Below are 13,870 nucleotides of genomic sequence, written 5' to 3'. Positions count from 1 at the left end.
CAGATATATTATTGAAGAGAGCATCAAGTTGGAAGAAAGCAAAGGAGTAGGCACAAGAGTGAAACCATCGACCAGCTATGGAAATGTCACAAGACCACTTGTGAACGCTTGATCTTATGAGTACGAGAGTTTCATGTCATCCAGCTCTACGGTTTAGAAGACAACTCGACCAGAAAGTGACCATCCTATGCTTGCTTCAAGTTTCTTAATTGGATCATGAACAACAACGGGAAGTTAGGTGTGACACAAACAGCGGTGATAAACATTGTATTCCAACGCATTTTTATAAAACTTGACGTTTCGTATGCTAGTCAACACACATACACATACACATACGAAACGTCAAGTTTTATGAAAATGCGTTGGAATACAATGTTTATCAGCGCTGTTTGTGTTATTTTCTTAATCAAGCTACGATGGCCTAAGAACAAGAGTTTATACGATAGGTGTGACACGTTTGTGGCTTTAATGTACTAATCATGCGCAAGGGTGAGACGAATTGGCCAAGCTTTCCAATTGATGAATAAATTTGATACGTTTACCTCCAATGGCAAAAGAAGAGTGTCCCGTATGTTGGGGCGTGATAATGACCGAAAGTTGTTGATCTATGAACATTGTTGGGTATATAAGGGCCTGTCCGGGAGTCGAACCCGGGACCTCTCGCACCCAAAGCGAGAATCATGCCACTAGACCAACAGGCCGTTGCAGAGAAAGCTGCCGTCACGCCCTCTGTGTTGCAAATTACTAGAGCGGGAGTTGCAAAATGCACTTTCCTTCTGTCCGTCTGGGTCTGACCATCGGTACCCGTTAAACGCGAATTGCCTCAACACAGCTACTTCAGTCACGTGGTCATTAACAAATGAGACAATTCAGACATAGCACACCACATTACGACCAGTGGAAGGGTTTCTTTCTTCGATTTGAAAACAGATGATCAATGGACTTTGGAGGATGCGGGACTGCAGGTAGTTGGGCTGGAATAAACAAGGTGTAGCAGACTTCAAATAAGAAACCTCGAGTTATGGTCGTTTGGCTTCAGGTATAGGTTCCTTAAAAATGCATTTTGTTTTCGGCAGGACTTGAACCTGCGACCTTCCGCGTGTGAGGCGGACGTGATAACTACTACACTACGAAAACAAGCTCGACTACATGAATGGTAAAAGATTTGCGCATTGTTAAGGAGTATGAAATTAAAAAGGATCACTGTGCTCTCAATTAATCCAAACTTCACAAGTGCACTCTTCTGATGTAAGGCTTTTCTTTTAAGAATGAGGAAATTCAGGCCTTGCGAAGAGCGTATTTAAAATCAGGCTTGCTTTTAAAAATTCTTTGTCTTTGGTGTGTGTGAAACTCGAAGATACTGCGGAATAGAGCAGTCACAAAATGGAACATTAAGATACTGGAGTGTAACTAAGTTGCACAGAATAAATGCTCTCAACGGTTACCATTAGTGGATCAAAGTCAAAGGAACGTTAAAAATTTCTTCAAAGACATTGTGGGCTGATTGTTTTGTCGACAACTGTTGGAAATAACGAAGCAAGTGAGGCATGAGTAGAAGGAAATCAAAGAATCGTTAACAACAGGTTCTGGACTGGTTGTTCTTTTTGTCAACACTGCTACTTTCATGTCTTAAAATGACAAATTGAAAATGGCCGCAAGAATTTAGAAAGCTCATCGCAGAGTCGTGGTCAAGATTGAGTGGACGTTTGTCCAATCTTGTCGTCGACCAAACGGTCAGACCTGTCTCTGTGGCGCAATCGGTTAGCGCGTTCGGCTGTTAACCGAAAGGTTGGTGGTTCAAGCCCACCCAGGGACGCTTAGTTTTGATTGGCATAGGCCAGTTGTAGGCAAACGAGTCAAGGTTGGCCATGACTAATAGGCCAATCGGAAGATCACTTCGTCACCTTCGTCAAAGCGAGTCTATGTGTGAGGTCTTTGCCTTGAAAGCGATTTTTATTGATCTGTAGAGTGGATTAGGGGCGTTTCCGGGCAACACTAACAGCTTTACAAAAATGTAGGAATCCACGTTTCCTGAAAAATCAACAGGTGGAGCTCATCCCGCCATGGGGCTCCATTTCTCTCACTTGCCATGAATGTCCCAGTGATTTTACACTCTCCAGGTGAACAGGAGTTCCCATCGTTGAACGAATAGAGACCTTGTTTAGAAGTTTACAGCGGATAAACTGCTCTTCATTCCAAGAAAAGACTCGCAGACAAGACATGATTAAACTTGGTAACAATACAACAGCCTGTCTGTGGAGATTTCGGTTTTGATCCCGGTACCTCTCGCATACGAAGTGGGCGCTATATATTCCTCGTTTCCCGAAACCATGCTTGGTAAGTGATAATTATGCGATTTGCACTTAAATGTTAGCCACCGCGATAGCCTTGAGCTTCTCATTTCCATCCTCTGTTTTTGCCTCGACACCTCGTCTTCTGTGATCAGATATATTATTGAAGAGAGCATCAAGTTGGAAGAAAGCTAAGGAGTAGGCACAAGAGTGACACCATCGACCAGCTATGGAAATGTCACAAGACCACTTGTGAACGCTTGATCTTATGAGTACGAGAGTTTCATGTCATCCAGCTCTACGGTTTAGAAGACAACTAGACCAGAAAGTGACCATCCTATGCTTGCTTCAAGTTTCTTAATTGGATCATGAACAACAACGGGAGGTTAGGTGTGACACACAAACAGCGGTGATAAACATTGTATTCCAACGCATTTTTATAAAACTTGACGTTTCGTATGCTAGTCAACACACATACACATACACATACGAAACGTCAAGTTTTATGAAAATGCGTTGGAATACAATGTTTATCAGCGCTGTTTGTGTTATTTTCTTAATCAAGCTACGATGGCCTAAGAACAAGAGTTTATACGATAGGTGTGACACGTTTGTGGCTTTAATGTACTAATCGTGCGCAAGGGTGAGACGAATTGGCCAAGCTTTCCAATTGATGAATAAATTTGATACGTTTACCTCCAATGGCAAAAGAAGAGTGTCCCGTATGTTGGGGCGTGATAATGACCGAAAGTTGTTGATCTATGAACATTGTTGGGTATATAAGGGCCTGTCCGGGAGTCGAACCCGGGACCTCTCGCACCCAAAGCGAGAATCATGCCACTAGACCAACAGGCCGTTGCAGAGAAAGCTGCCGTCACGCCCTCTGTGTTGCAAATTACTAGAGCGGGAGTTGCAAAATGCACTTTCCTTCTGTCCGTCTGGGTCTGACCATCGGTACCCGTTAAACGCGAATTGCCTCAACACAGCTACTTCAGTCACGTGGTCATTAACAAATGAGACAATTCAGACATAGCACACCACATTACGACCAGTGGAAGGGTTTCTTTCTTCGATTTGAAAACAGATGATCAATGGACTTTGGAGGATGCGGGACTGCAGGTAGTTGGGCTGGAATAAACAAGGTGTAGCAGACTTCAAATAAGAAACCTCGAGTTATGGTCGTTTGGCTTCAGGTATAGGTTCCTTAAAAATGCATTTTGTTTTCGGCAGGACTTGAACCTGCGATCTTCCGCGTGTGAGGCGGACGTGATAACCACTACACTACGAAAACAAGCTCGACTATATGAAAGGTAAAAGATTTGCGCATTGTTAAGGAGTATGAAATTAAAAAGGATCACTGTGCTCTCAATTAATCCAAACTTCACAAGTGCACTCTTCTGATGTAAGGCTTTTCTTTTAAGAATGAGGAAATTCAGGCCTTGCGAAGAGCGTATTTAAAATCAGGCTTGCTTTTAAAAATTCTTTGTCTTTGGTGTGTGTGAAACTCGAAGATACTGCGGAATAGAGCAGTCACAAAATGGAACATTAAGATACTGGAGTGTAACTAAGTTGCACAGAACAAATGCTCTCAACGGTTACCATTAGTGGATCAAAGTCAAAGGAACGTTAAAAATTTCTTCAAAGACATTGTGGGCTGATTGTTTTGTCGACAACTGTTGGAAATAACGAAGCAAGTGAGGCATGAGTAGAAGGAAATCAAAGAATCGTTAACAACAGGTTCTGGACTGGTTGTTCTTTTTGTCAACACTGCTACTTTCATGTCTTAAAATGACAAATTGAAAATGGCCGCAAGAATTTAGAAAGCTCATCGCAGAGTCGTGGTCAAGATTGAGTGGACGTTTGTCCAATCTTGTCGTCGACCAAACGGTCAGACCTGTCTCTGTGGCGCAATCGGTTAGCGCGTTCGGCTGTTAACCGAAAGGTTGGTGGTTCAAGCCCACCCAGGGACGCTTAGTTTTGATTGGCATAGGCCAGTTGTAGGCAAACGAGTCAAGGTTGGCCATGACTAATAGGCCAATCGGAAGATCACTTCGTCACCTTCGTCAAAGCGAGTCTATGTGTGAGGTCTTTGCCTTGAAAGCGATTTTTATTGATCTGTAGAGTGGATTAGGGGCGTTTCCGGGCAACACTAACAGCTTTACAAAAATGTAGGAATCCACGTTTCCTGAAAAATCAACAGGTGGAGCTCATCCCGCCATGGGGCTCCATTTCTCTCACTTGCCATGAATGTCCCAGTGATTTTACACTCTCCAGGTGAACAGGAGTTCCCATCGTTGAACGAATAGAGACCTTGTTTAGAAGTTTACAGCGGATAAACTGCTCTTCATTCCAAGAAAAGACTCGCAGACAAGACATGATTAAACTTGGTAACAATACAACAGCCTGTCTGTGGAGATTTCGGTTTTGATCCCGGTACCTCTCGCATACGAAGTGGGCGCTATATATTCCTCGTTTCCCGAAACCATGCTTGGTAAGTGATAATTATGCAATTTGCACTTAAATGTTAGCCACCGCGATAGCCTTGAGCTTCTCATTTCCATCCTCTGTTTTTGCCTCGACACCTCGTCTTCTGTGATCAGATATATTATTGAAGAGAGCATCAAGTTGGAAGAAAGCTAAGGAGTAGGCACAAGAGTGAAACCATCGGCCAGCTATGGAAATGTCACAAGACCACTTGTGAACGCTTGATCTTATGAGTACGAGAGTTTCATGTCATCCAGCTCTACGGTTTAGAAGACAACTAGACCAGAAAGTGACCATCCTATGCTTGCTTCAAGTTTCTTAATTGGATCATGAACAACAACGGGAAGTTAGGTGTGACACAAACAGCGGTGATAAACATTGTATTCCAACGCATTTTTATAAAACTTGACGTTTCGTATGCTAGTCAACACACATACACATACACATACGAAACGTCAAGTTTTATGAAAATGCGTTGCAATACAATGTTTATCAGCGCTGTTTGTGTTATTTTCTTAATCAAGCTACGATGGCCTAAGAACAAGAGTTTATACGATAGGTGTGACACGTTTGTGGCTTTAATGTACTAATCGTGCGCAAGGGTGAGACGAATTGGCCAAGCTTTCCAATTGATGAATAAATTTGATACGTTTACCTCCAATGGCAAAAGAAGAGTGTCCCGTATGTTGGGGCGTGATAATGACCGAAAGTTGTTGATCTATGAACATTGTTGGGTATATAAGGGCCTGTCCGGGAGTCGAACCCGGGACCTCTCGCACCCAAAGCGAGAATCATGCCACTAGACCAACAGGCCGTTGCAGAGAAAGCTGCCGTCACGCCCTCTGTGTTGCAAATTACTAGAGCGGGAGTTGCAAAATGCACTTTCCTTCTGTCCGTCTGGGTCTGACCATCGGTACCCGTTAAACGCGAATTGCCTCAACACAGCTACTTCAGTCACGTGGTCATTAACAAATGAGACAATTCAGACATAGCACACCACATTACGACCAGTGGAAGGGTTTCTTTCTTCGATTTGAAAACAGATGATCAATGGACTTTGGAGGATGCGGGACTGCAGGTAGTTGGGCTGGAATAAACAAGGTGTAGCAGACTTCAAATAAGAAACCTCGAGTTATGGTCGTTTGGCTTCAGGTATAGGTTCCTTAAAAATGCATTTTGTTTTCGGCAGGACTTGAACCTGCGACCTTCCGCGTGTGAGGCGGACGTGATAACCACTACACTACGAAAACAAGCTCGACTATATGAAAGGTAAAAGATTTGCGCATTGTTAAGGAGTATGAAATTAAAAAGGATCACTGTGCTCTCAATTAATCCAAACTTCACAAGTGCACTATTCTGATGTAAGGCTTTTCTTTTAAGAATGAGGAAATTCAGGCCTTGCGAAGAGCGTATTTAAAATTAGGCTTGCTTTTAAAAATTCTTTGTCTTTGGTGTGTGTGAAACTCGAAGATACTGCGGAATAGAGCAGTCAGAAAATGGAACATTAAGATACTGGAGTGTAACTAAGTTGCACAGAATAAATGCTCTCAACGGTTACCATTAGTGGATCAAAGTCAAAGGAACGTTAAAAATTTCTTCAAAGACATTGTGGGCTGATTGTTTTGTCGACAACTGTTGGAAATAACGAAGCAAGTGAGGCATGAGTAGAAGGAAATCAAAGAATCGTTAACAACAGGTTCTGGACTGGTTGTTCTTTTTGTCAACACTGCTACTTTCATGTCTTAAAATGACAAATTGAAAATGGCCGCAAGAATTTAGAAAGCTCATCGCAGAGTCGTGGTCAAGATTGAGTGGACGTTTGTCCAATCTTGTCGTCGACCAAACGGTCAGACCTGTCTCTGTGGCGCAATCGGTTAGCGCGTTCGGCTGTTAACCGAAAGGTTGGTGGTTCAAGCCCACCCAGGGACGCTTAGTTTTGATTGGCATAGGCCAGTTGTAGGCAAACGAGTCAAGGTTGGCCATGACTAATAGGCCAATCGGAAGATCACTTCGTCACCTTCGTCAAAGCGAGTCTATGTGTGAGGTCTTTGCCTTGAAAGCGATTTTTATTGATCTGTAGAGTGGATTAGGGGCGTTTCCGGGCAACACTAACAGCTTTACAAAAATGTAGGAATCCACGTTTCCTGAAAAATCAACAGGTGGAGCTCATCCCGCCATGGGGCTCCATTTCTCTCACTTGCCATGAATGTCCCAGTGATTTTACACTCTCCAGGTGAACAGGAGTTCCCATCGTTGAACGAATAGAGACCTTGTTTAGAAGTTTACAGCGGATAAACTGCTCTTCATTCCAAGAAAAGACTCGCAGACAAGACATGATTAAACTTGGTAACAATACAACAGCCTGTCTGTGGAGATTTCGGTTTTGATCCCGGTACCTCTCGCATACGAAGTGGGCGCTATATATTCCTCGTTTCCCGAAACCATGCTTGGTAAGTGATAATTATGCGATTTGCACTTAAATGTTAGCCACCGCGATAGCCTTGAGCTTCTCATTTCCATCCTCTGTTTTTGCCTCGACACCTCGTCTTCTGTGATCAGATATATTATTGAAGAGAGCATCAAGTTGGAAGAAAGCTAAGGAGTAGGCACAAGAGTGACACCATCGACCAGCTATGGAAATGTCACAAGACCACTTGTGAACGCTTGATCTTATGAGTACGAGAGTTTCATGTCATCCAGCTCTACGGTTTAGAAGACAACTAGACCAGAAAGTGACCATCCTATGCTTGCTTCAAGTTTCTTAATTGGATCATGAACAACAACGGGAGGTTAGGTGTGACACACAAACAGCGGTGATAAACATTGTATTCCAACGCATTTTTATAAAACTTGACGTTTCGTATGCTAGTCAACACACATACACATACACATACGAAACGTCAAGTTTTATGAAAATGCGTTGGAATACAATGTTTATCAGCGCTGTTTGTGTTATTTTCTTAATCAAGCTACGATGGCCTAAGAACAAGAGTTTATACGATAGGTGTGACACGTTTGTGGCTTTAATGTACTAATCGTGCGCAAGGGTGAGACGAATTGGCCAAGCTTTCCAATTGATGAATAAATTTGATACGTTTACCTCCAATGGCAAAAGAAGAGTGTCCCGTATGTTGGGGCGTGATAATGACCGAAAGTTGTTGATCTATGAACATTGTTGGGTATATAAGGGCCTGTCCGGGAGTCGAACCCGGGACCTCTCGCACCCAAAGCGAGAATCATGCCACTAGACCAACAGGCCGTTGCAGAGAAAGCTGCCGTCACGCCCTCTGTGTTGCAAATTACTAGAGCGGGAGTTGCAAAATGCACTTTCCTTCTGTCCGTCTGGGTCTGACCATCGGTACCCGTTAAACGCGAATTGCCTCAACACAGCTACTTCAGTCACGTGGTCATTAACAAATGAGACAATTCAGACATAGCACACCACATTACGACCAGTGGAAGGGTTTCTTTCTTCGATTTGAAAACAGATGATCAATGGACTTTGGAGGATGCGGGACTGCAGGTAGTTGGGCTGGAATAAACAAGGTGTAGCAGACTTCAAATAAGAAACCTCGAGTTATGGTCGTTTGGCTTCAGGTATAGGTTCCTTAAAAATGCATTTTGTTTTCGGCAGGACTTGAACCTGCGATCTTCCGCGTGTGAGGCGGACGTGATAACCACTACACTACGAAAACAAGCTCGACTATATGAAAGGTAAAAGATTTGCGCATTGTTAAGGAGTATGAAATTAAAAAGGATCACTGTGCTCTCAATTAATCCAAACTTCACAAGTGCACTCTTCTGATGTAAGGCTTTTCTTTTAAGAATGAGGAAATTCAGGCCTTGCGAAGAGCGTATTTAAAATCAGGCTTGCTTTTAAAAATTCTTTGTCTTTGGTGTGTGTGAAACTCGAAGATACTGCGGAATAGAGCAGTCACAAAATGGAACATTAAGATACTGGAGTGTAACTAAGTTGCACAGAACAAATGCTCTCAACGGTTACCATTAGTGGATCAAAGTCAAAGGAACGTTAAAAATTTCTTCAAAGACATTGTGGGCTGATTGTTTTGTCGACAACTGTTGGAAATAACGAAGCAAGTGAGGCATGAGTAGAAGGAAATCAAAGAATCGTTAACAACAGGTTCTGGACTGGTTGTTCTTTTTGTCAACACTGCTACTTTCATGTCTTAAAATGACAAATTGAAAATGGCCGCAAGAATTTAGAAAGCTCATCGCAGAGTCGTGGTCAAGATTGAGTGGACGTTTGTCCAATCTTGTCGTCGACCAAACGGTCAGACCTGTCTCTGTGGCGCAATCGGTTAGCGCGTTCGGCTGTTAACCGAAAGGTTGGTGGTTCAAGCCCACCCAGGGACGCTTAGTTTTGATTGGCATAGGCCAGTTGTAGGCAAACGAGTCAAGGTTGGCCATGACTAATAGGCCAATCGGAAGATCACTTCGTCACCTTCGTCAAAGCGAGTCTATGTGTGAGGTCTTTGCCTTGAAAGCGATTTTTATTGATCTGTAGAGTGGATTAGGGGCGTTTCCGGGCAACACTAACAGCTTTACAAAAATGTAGGAATCCACGTTTCCTGAAAAATCAACAGGTGGAGCTCATCCCGCCATGGGGCTCCATTTCTCTCACTTGCCATGAATGTCCCAGTGATTTTACACTCTCCAGGTGAACAGGAGTTCCCATCGTTGAACGAATAGAGACCTTGTTTAGAAGTTTACAGCGGATAAACTGCTCTTCATTCCAAGAAAAGACTCGCAGACAAGACATGATTAAACTTGGTAACAATACAACAGCCTGTCTGTGGAGATTTCGGTTTTGATCCCGGTACCTCTCGCATACGAAGTGGGCGCTATATATTCCTCGTTTCCCGAAACCATGCTTGGTAAGTGATAATTATGCAATTTGCACTTAAATGTTAGCCACCGCGATAGCCTTGAGCTTCTCATTTCCATCCTCTGTTTTTGCCTCGACACCTCGTCTTCTGTGATCAGATATATTATTGAAGAGAGCATCAAGTTGGAAGAAAGCTAAGGAGTAGGCACAAGAGTGAAACCATCGGCCAGCTATGGAAATGTCACAAGACCACTTGTGAACGCTTGATCTTATGAGTACGAGAGTTTCATGTCATCCAGCTCTACGGTTTAGAAGACAACTAGACCAGAAAGTGACCATCCTATGCTTGCTTCAAGTTTCTTAATTGGATCATGAACAACAACGGGAAGTTAGGTGTGACACAAACAGCGGTGATAAACATTGTATTCCAACGCATTTTTATAAAACTTGACGTTTCGTATGCTAGTCAACACACATACACATACACATACACATACGAAACGTCAAGTTTTATGAAAATGCGTTGCAATACAATGTTTATCAGCGCTGTTTGTGTTATTTTCTTAATCAAGCTACGATGGCCTAAGAACAAGAGTTTATACGATAGGTGTGACACGTTTGTGGCTTTAATGTACTAATCGTGCGCAAGGGTGAGACGAATTGGCCAAGCTTTCCAATTGATGAATAAATTTGATACGTTTACCTCCAATGGCAAAAGAAGAGTGTCCCGTATGTTGGGGCGTGATAATGACCGAAAGTTGTTGATCTATGAACATTGTTGGGTATATAAGGGCCTGTCCGGGAGTCGAACCCGGGACCTCTCGCACCCAAAGCGAGAATCATGCCACTAGACCAACAGGCCGTTGCAGAGAAAGCTGCCGTCACGCCCTCTGTGTTGCAAATTACTAGAGCGGGAGTTGCAAAATGCACTTTCCTTCTGTCCGTCTGGGTCTGACCATCGGTACCCGTTAAACGCGAATTGCCTCAACACAGCTACTTCAGTCACGTGGTCATTAACAAATGAGACAATTCAGACATAGCACACCACATTACGACCAGTGGAAGGGTTTCTTTCTTCGATTTGAAAACAGATGATCAATGGACTTTGGAGGATGCGGGACTGCAGGTAGTTGGGCTGGAATAAACAAGGTGTAGCAGACTTCAAATAAGAAACCTCGAGTTATGGTCGTTTGGCTTCAGGTATAGGTTCCTTAAAAATGCATTTTGTTTTCGGCAGGACTTGAACCTGCGACCTTCCGCGTGTGAGGCGGACGTGATAACCACTACACTACGAAAACAAGCTCGACTATATGAAAGGTAAAAGATTTGCGCATTGTTAAGGAGTATGAAATTAAAAAGGATCACTGTGCTCTCAATTAATCCAAACTTCACAAGTGCACTATTCTGATGTAAGGCTTTTCTTTTAAGAATGAGGAAATTCAGGCCTTGCGAAGAGCGTATTTAAAATTAGGCTTGCTTTTAAAAATTCTTTGTCTTTGGTGTGTGTGAAACTCGAAGATACTGCGGAATAGAGCAGTCAGAAAATGGAACATTAAGATACTGGAGTGTAACTAAGTTGCACAGAATAAATGCTCTCAACGGTTACCATTAGTGGATCAAAGTCAAAGGAACGTTAAAAATTTCTTCAAAGACATTGTGGGCTGATTGTTTTGTCGACAACTGTTGGAAATAACGAAGCAAGTGAGGCATGAGTAGAAGGAAATCAAAGAATCGTTAACAACAGGTTCTGGACTGGTTGTTCTTTTTGTCAACACTGCTACTTTCATGTCTTAAAATGACAAATTGAAAATGGCCGCAAGAATTTAGAAAGCTCATCGCAGAGTCGTGGTCAAGATTGAGTGGACGTTTGTCCAATCTTGTCGTCGACCAAACGGTCAGACCTGTCTCTGTGGCGCAATCGGTTAGCGCGTTCGGCTGTTAACCGAAAGGTTGGTGGTTCAAGCCCACCCAGGGACGCTTAGTTTTGATTGGCATAGGCCAGTTGTAGGCAAACGAGTCAAGGTTGGCCATGACTAATAGGCCAATCGGAAGATCACTTCGTCACCTTCGTCAAAGCGAGTCTATGTGTGAGGTCTTTGCCTTGAAAGCGATTTTTATTGATCTGTAGAGTGGATTAGGGGCGTTTCCGGGCAACACTAACAGCTTTACAAAAATGTAGGAATCCACGTTTCCTGAAAAATCAACAGGTGGAGCTCATCCCGCCATGGGGCTCCATTTCTCTCACTTGCCATGAATGTCCCAGTGATTTTACACTCTCCAGGTGAACAGGAGTTCCCATCGTTGAACGAATAGAGACCTTGTTTAGAAGTTTACAGCGGATAAACTGCTCTTCATTCCAAGAAAAGACTCGCAGACAAGACATGATTAAACTTGGTAACAATACAACAGCCTGTCTGTGGAGATTTCGGTTTTGATCCCGGTACCTCTCGCATACGAAGTGGGCGCTATATATTCCTCGTTTCCCGAAACCATGCTGGATAAGTGATAATTATGCGATTTGCACTTAAATGTTAGCCACCGCGATAGCCTTGAGCTTCTCATTTCCATCCTCTGTTTTTGCCTCGACACCTCGTCTTCTGTGATCAGATATATTATTGAAGAGAGCATCAAGTTGGAAGAAAGCTAAGGAGTAAGCACAAGAGTAACACCATCGACCAGCTATGGAAATGTCACAAGACCACTTGTGAACGCTTGATCTTATGAGTACGAGAGTTTCATGTCATCCAGCTCTACGGTTTAGAAGACAACTCGACCAGAAAGTGACCATCCTATGCTTCCTTCAAGTTTCTTAATTGGATCATGAACAACAACGGGAAGTTAGGTGTGACACAAACAGCGGTGAGAAACATTGTATTCCAACGCATTTTTATAAAACTTGACGTTTCGTATGCTAGTCAACACACATACACATACACATACGAAACGTCAAGTTTTATGAAAATGCGTTGGAATACAATGTTTATCAGCGCTGTTTGTGTTATTTTCTTAATCAAGCTACGATGGCCTAAGAACAAGAGTTTATACGATAGGTGTGACACGTTTGTGGCTTTAATGTACTAATCATGCGCAAGGGTGAGACGAATTGGCCAAGCTTTCCAATTGATGAATAAATTTGATACGTTTACCTCCAATGGCAAAAGAAGAGTGTCCCGTATGTTGGGGCGTGATAATGACCGAAAGTTGTTGATCTATGAACATTGGGTTTCTTTCTTCGATTTGAAAACAGATGATCAATGGACTTTGGAGGATGCGGGACTGCAGGTAGTTTGGCTGGAATAAACAAGGTGTAGCAGACTTCAAATAAGAAACCTCGAGTTATGGTCGTTTGGCTTCAGGTATAGGTTCCTTAAAAATGCATTTTGTTTTCGGCAGGACTTGAACCTGCGACCTTCCGCGTGTGAGGCGGACGTGATAACCACTACACTACGAAAACAAGCTCGACTATGTGAAAGGTAAAAGATTTGCGCATTGTTAAGGAGTATGAAATTAAAAAGGATCACTGTGCTCTCAATTAATCCAAACTTCACAAGTGCACTCTTCTGATGTAAGGCTTTTCTTTTAAGAATGAGGAAATTCAGGCCTTGCGAAGAGCGTATTTAAAATCAGGCTTGCTTTTAAAAATTCTTTGTCTTTGGTGTGTGTGAAACTCGAAGATACTGCGGAATAGAGCAGTCACAAAAGGGAAGATTAAGATACTGGAGTGTAACTAAGTTGCACAGAATAAATGCTCTCAACGGTTACCATTAGTGGATCAAAGTCAAAGGACCGTTAAAAATTTCTTCAAAGACATTGTGGGCTGATTGTTTTGTCGACAACTGTTGGAAATAACGAAGCAAGTGAGGCATGAGTAGAAGGATATCAAAGAATCGTTAACAACAGGTTCTGGACTGATTTTTCTTTTTGTCAACACTGCTACTTTCATGTCTTAAAATGACAAATTGAAAATGGCCGCAAGAATTTAGAAAGCTCATCGCAGAGTCCTGGTCAAGATTGAGTGGACGTTTGTCCAATCTTGTCGTCGACCAAACGGTCAGACCTGTTTCTGTGGCGCAATCGGTTAGCGCGTTCGGCTGTTAACCGAAAGGTTGGTGGTTCAAGCCCACCCAGGGACGCTTAGTTTTGATTGGCATAGGCCAGTTGTAGGAGAACGAGTCAAGGTTGGCCATGACTAATAGGCAAATCGGAAGATCACTTCGTCACCTTCGTCAAAGCGAGTCTAACCACTACA

The 13,870-nt window shown here is 42.9% G+C and overlaps 17 non-coding genes across 17 annotated transcripts; 6 read left to right on the top strand and 11 right to left on the bottom strand.

Moving 5' to 3' along the window:
- Positions 1–629: 629 nt before the first annotated feature.
- On the bottom strand, positions 630–701 carry Trnap-ugg (transfer RNA proline (anticodon UGG)). Its single transcript has one exon. It is a non-coding gene; the product is annotated as a tRNA-Pro (tRNA).
- Positions 702–1,064: 363 nt separating this feature from the next.
- Trnav-cac (transfer RNA valine (anticodon CAC)) lies at positions 1,065–1,137 on the bottom strand. Its single transcript has one exon. It is a non-coding gene; the product is annotated as a tRNA-Val (tRNA).
- Positions 1,138–1,742: 605 nt separating this feature from the next.
- Positions 1,743–1,816, top strand: Trnan-guu (transfer RNA asparagine (anticodon GUU)). The gene has a single exon. It is a non-coding gene; the product is annotated as a tRNA-Asn (tRNA).
- A 1,258-nt stretch (positions 1,817–3,074) lies between these two features.
- On the bottom strand, positions 3,075–3,146 carry Trnap-ugg (transfer RNA proline (anticodon UGG)). The gene has a single exon. It is a non-coding gene; the product is annotated as a tRNA-Pro (tRNA).
- A 363-nt stretch (positions 3,147–3,509) lies between these two features.
- Trnav-cac (transfer RNA valine (anticodon CAC)) lies at positions 3,510–3,582 on the bottom strand. The gene has a single exon. It is a non-coding gene; the product is annotated as a tRNA-Val (tRNA).
- Positions 3,583–4,187: 605 nt separating this feature from the next.
- Trnan-guu (transfer RNA asparagine (anticodon GUU)) lies at positions 4,188–4,261 on the top strand. The gene has a single exon. It is a non-coding gene; the product is annotated as a tRNA-Asn (tRNA).
- A 1,256-nt stretch (positions 4,262–5,517) lies between these two features.
- Trnap-ugg (transfer RNA proline (anticodon UGG)) lies at positions 5,518–5,589 on the bottom strand. Its single transcript has one exon. It is a non-coding gene; the product is annotated as a tRNA-Pro (tRNA).
- A 363-nt stretch (positions 5,590–5,952) lies between these two features.
- On the bottom strand, positions 5,953–6,025 carry Trnav-cac (transfer RNA valine (anticodon CAC)). Its single transcript has one exon. It is a non-coding gene; the product is annotated as a tRNA-Val (tRNA).
- Positions 6,026–6,630: 605 nt separating this feature from the next.
- On the top strand, positions 6,631–6,704 carry Trnan-guu (transfer RNA asparagine (anticodon GUU)). Its single transcript has one exon. It is a non-coding gene; the product is annotated as a tRNA-Asn (tRNA).
- A 1,258-nt stretch (positions 6,705–7,962) lies between these two features.
- On the bottom strand, positions 7,963–8,034 carry Trnap-ugg (transfer RNA proline (anticodon UGG)). The gene has a single exon. It is a non-coding gene; the product is annotated as a tRNA-Pro (tRNA).
- Positions 8,035–8,397: 363 nt separating this feature from the next.
- Trnav-cac (transfer RNA valine (anticodon CAC)) lies at positions 8,398–8,470 on the bottom strand. The gene has a single exon. It is a non-coding gene; the product is annotated as a tRNA-Val (tRNA).
- Positions 8,471–9,075: 605 nt separating this feature from the next.
- Trnan-guu (transfer RNA asparagine (anticodon GUU)) lies at positions 9,076–9,149 on the top strand. The gene has a single exon. It is a non-coding gene; the product is annotated as a tRNA-Asn (tRNA).
- A 1,262-nt stretch (positions 9,150–10,411) lies between these two features.
- Trnap-ugg (transfer RNA proline (anticodon UGG)) lies at positions 10,412–10,483 on the bottom strand. Its single transcript has one exon. It is a non-coding gene; the product is annotated as a tRNA-Pro (tRNA).
- Positions 10,484–10,846: 363 nt separating this feature from the next.
- Positions 10,847–10,919, bottom strand: Trnav-cac (transfer RNA valine (anticodon CAC)). Its single transcript has one exon. It is a non-coding gene; the product is annotated as a tRNA-Val (tRNA).
- A 605-nt stretch (positions 10,920–11,524) lies between these two features.
- Positions 11,525–11,598, top strand: Trnan-guu (transfer RNA asparagine (anticodon GUU)). The gene has a single exon. It is a non-coding gene; the product is annotated as a tRNA-Asn (tRNA).
- A 1,404-nt stretch (positions 11,599–13,002) lies between these two features.
- Trnav-cac (transfer RNA valine (anticodon CAC)) lies at positions 13,003–13,075 on the bottom strand. The gene has a single exon. It is a non-coding gene; the product is annotated as a tRNA-Val (tRNA).
- Positions 13,076–13,680: 605 nt separating this feature from the next.
- Positions 13,681–13,754, top strand: Trnan-guu (transfer RNA asparagine (anticodon GUU)). The gene has a single exon. It is a non-coding gene; the product is annotated as a tRNA-Asn (tRNA).
- The last annotated feature ends 116 nt before the right edge of the window (positions 13,755–13,870 follow it).

Source organism: Montipora foliosa, chromosome 7 (genome assembly GCF_036669935.1).
Source record: "Montipora foliosa isolate CH-2021 chromosome 7, ASM3666993v2, whole genome shotgun sequence".
In the NCBI taxonomy this organism is placed as follows: domain Eukaryota; kingdom Metazoa; phylum Cnidaria; class Anthozoa; order Scleractinia; family Acroporidae; genus Montipora; species Montipora foliosa.
This window is presented reverse-complemented; position numbering and strand designations above follow the sequence as displayed.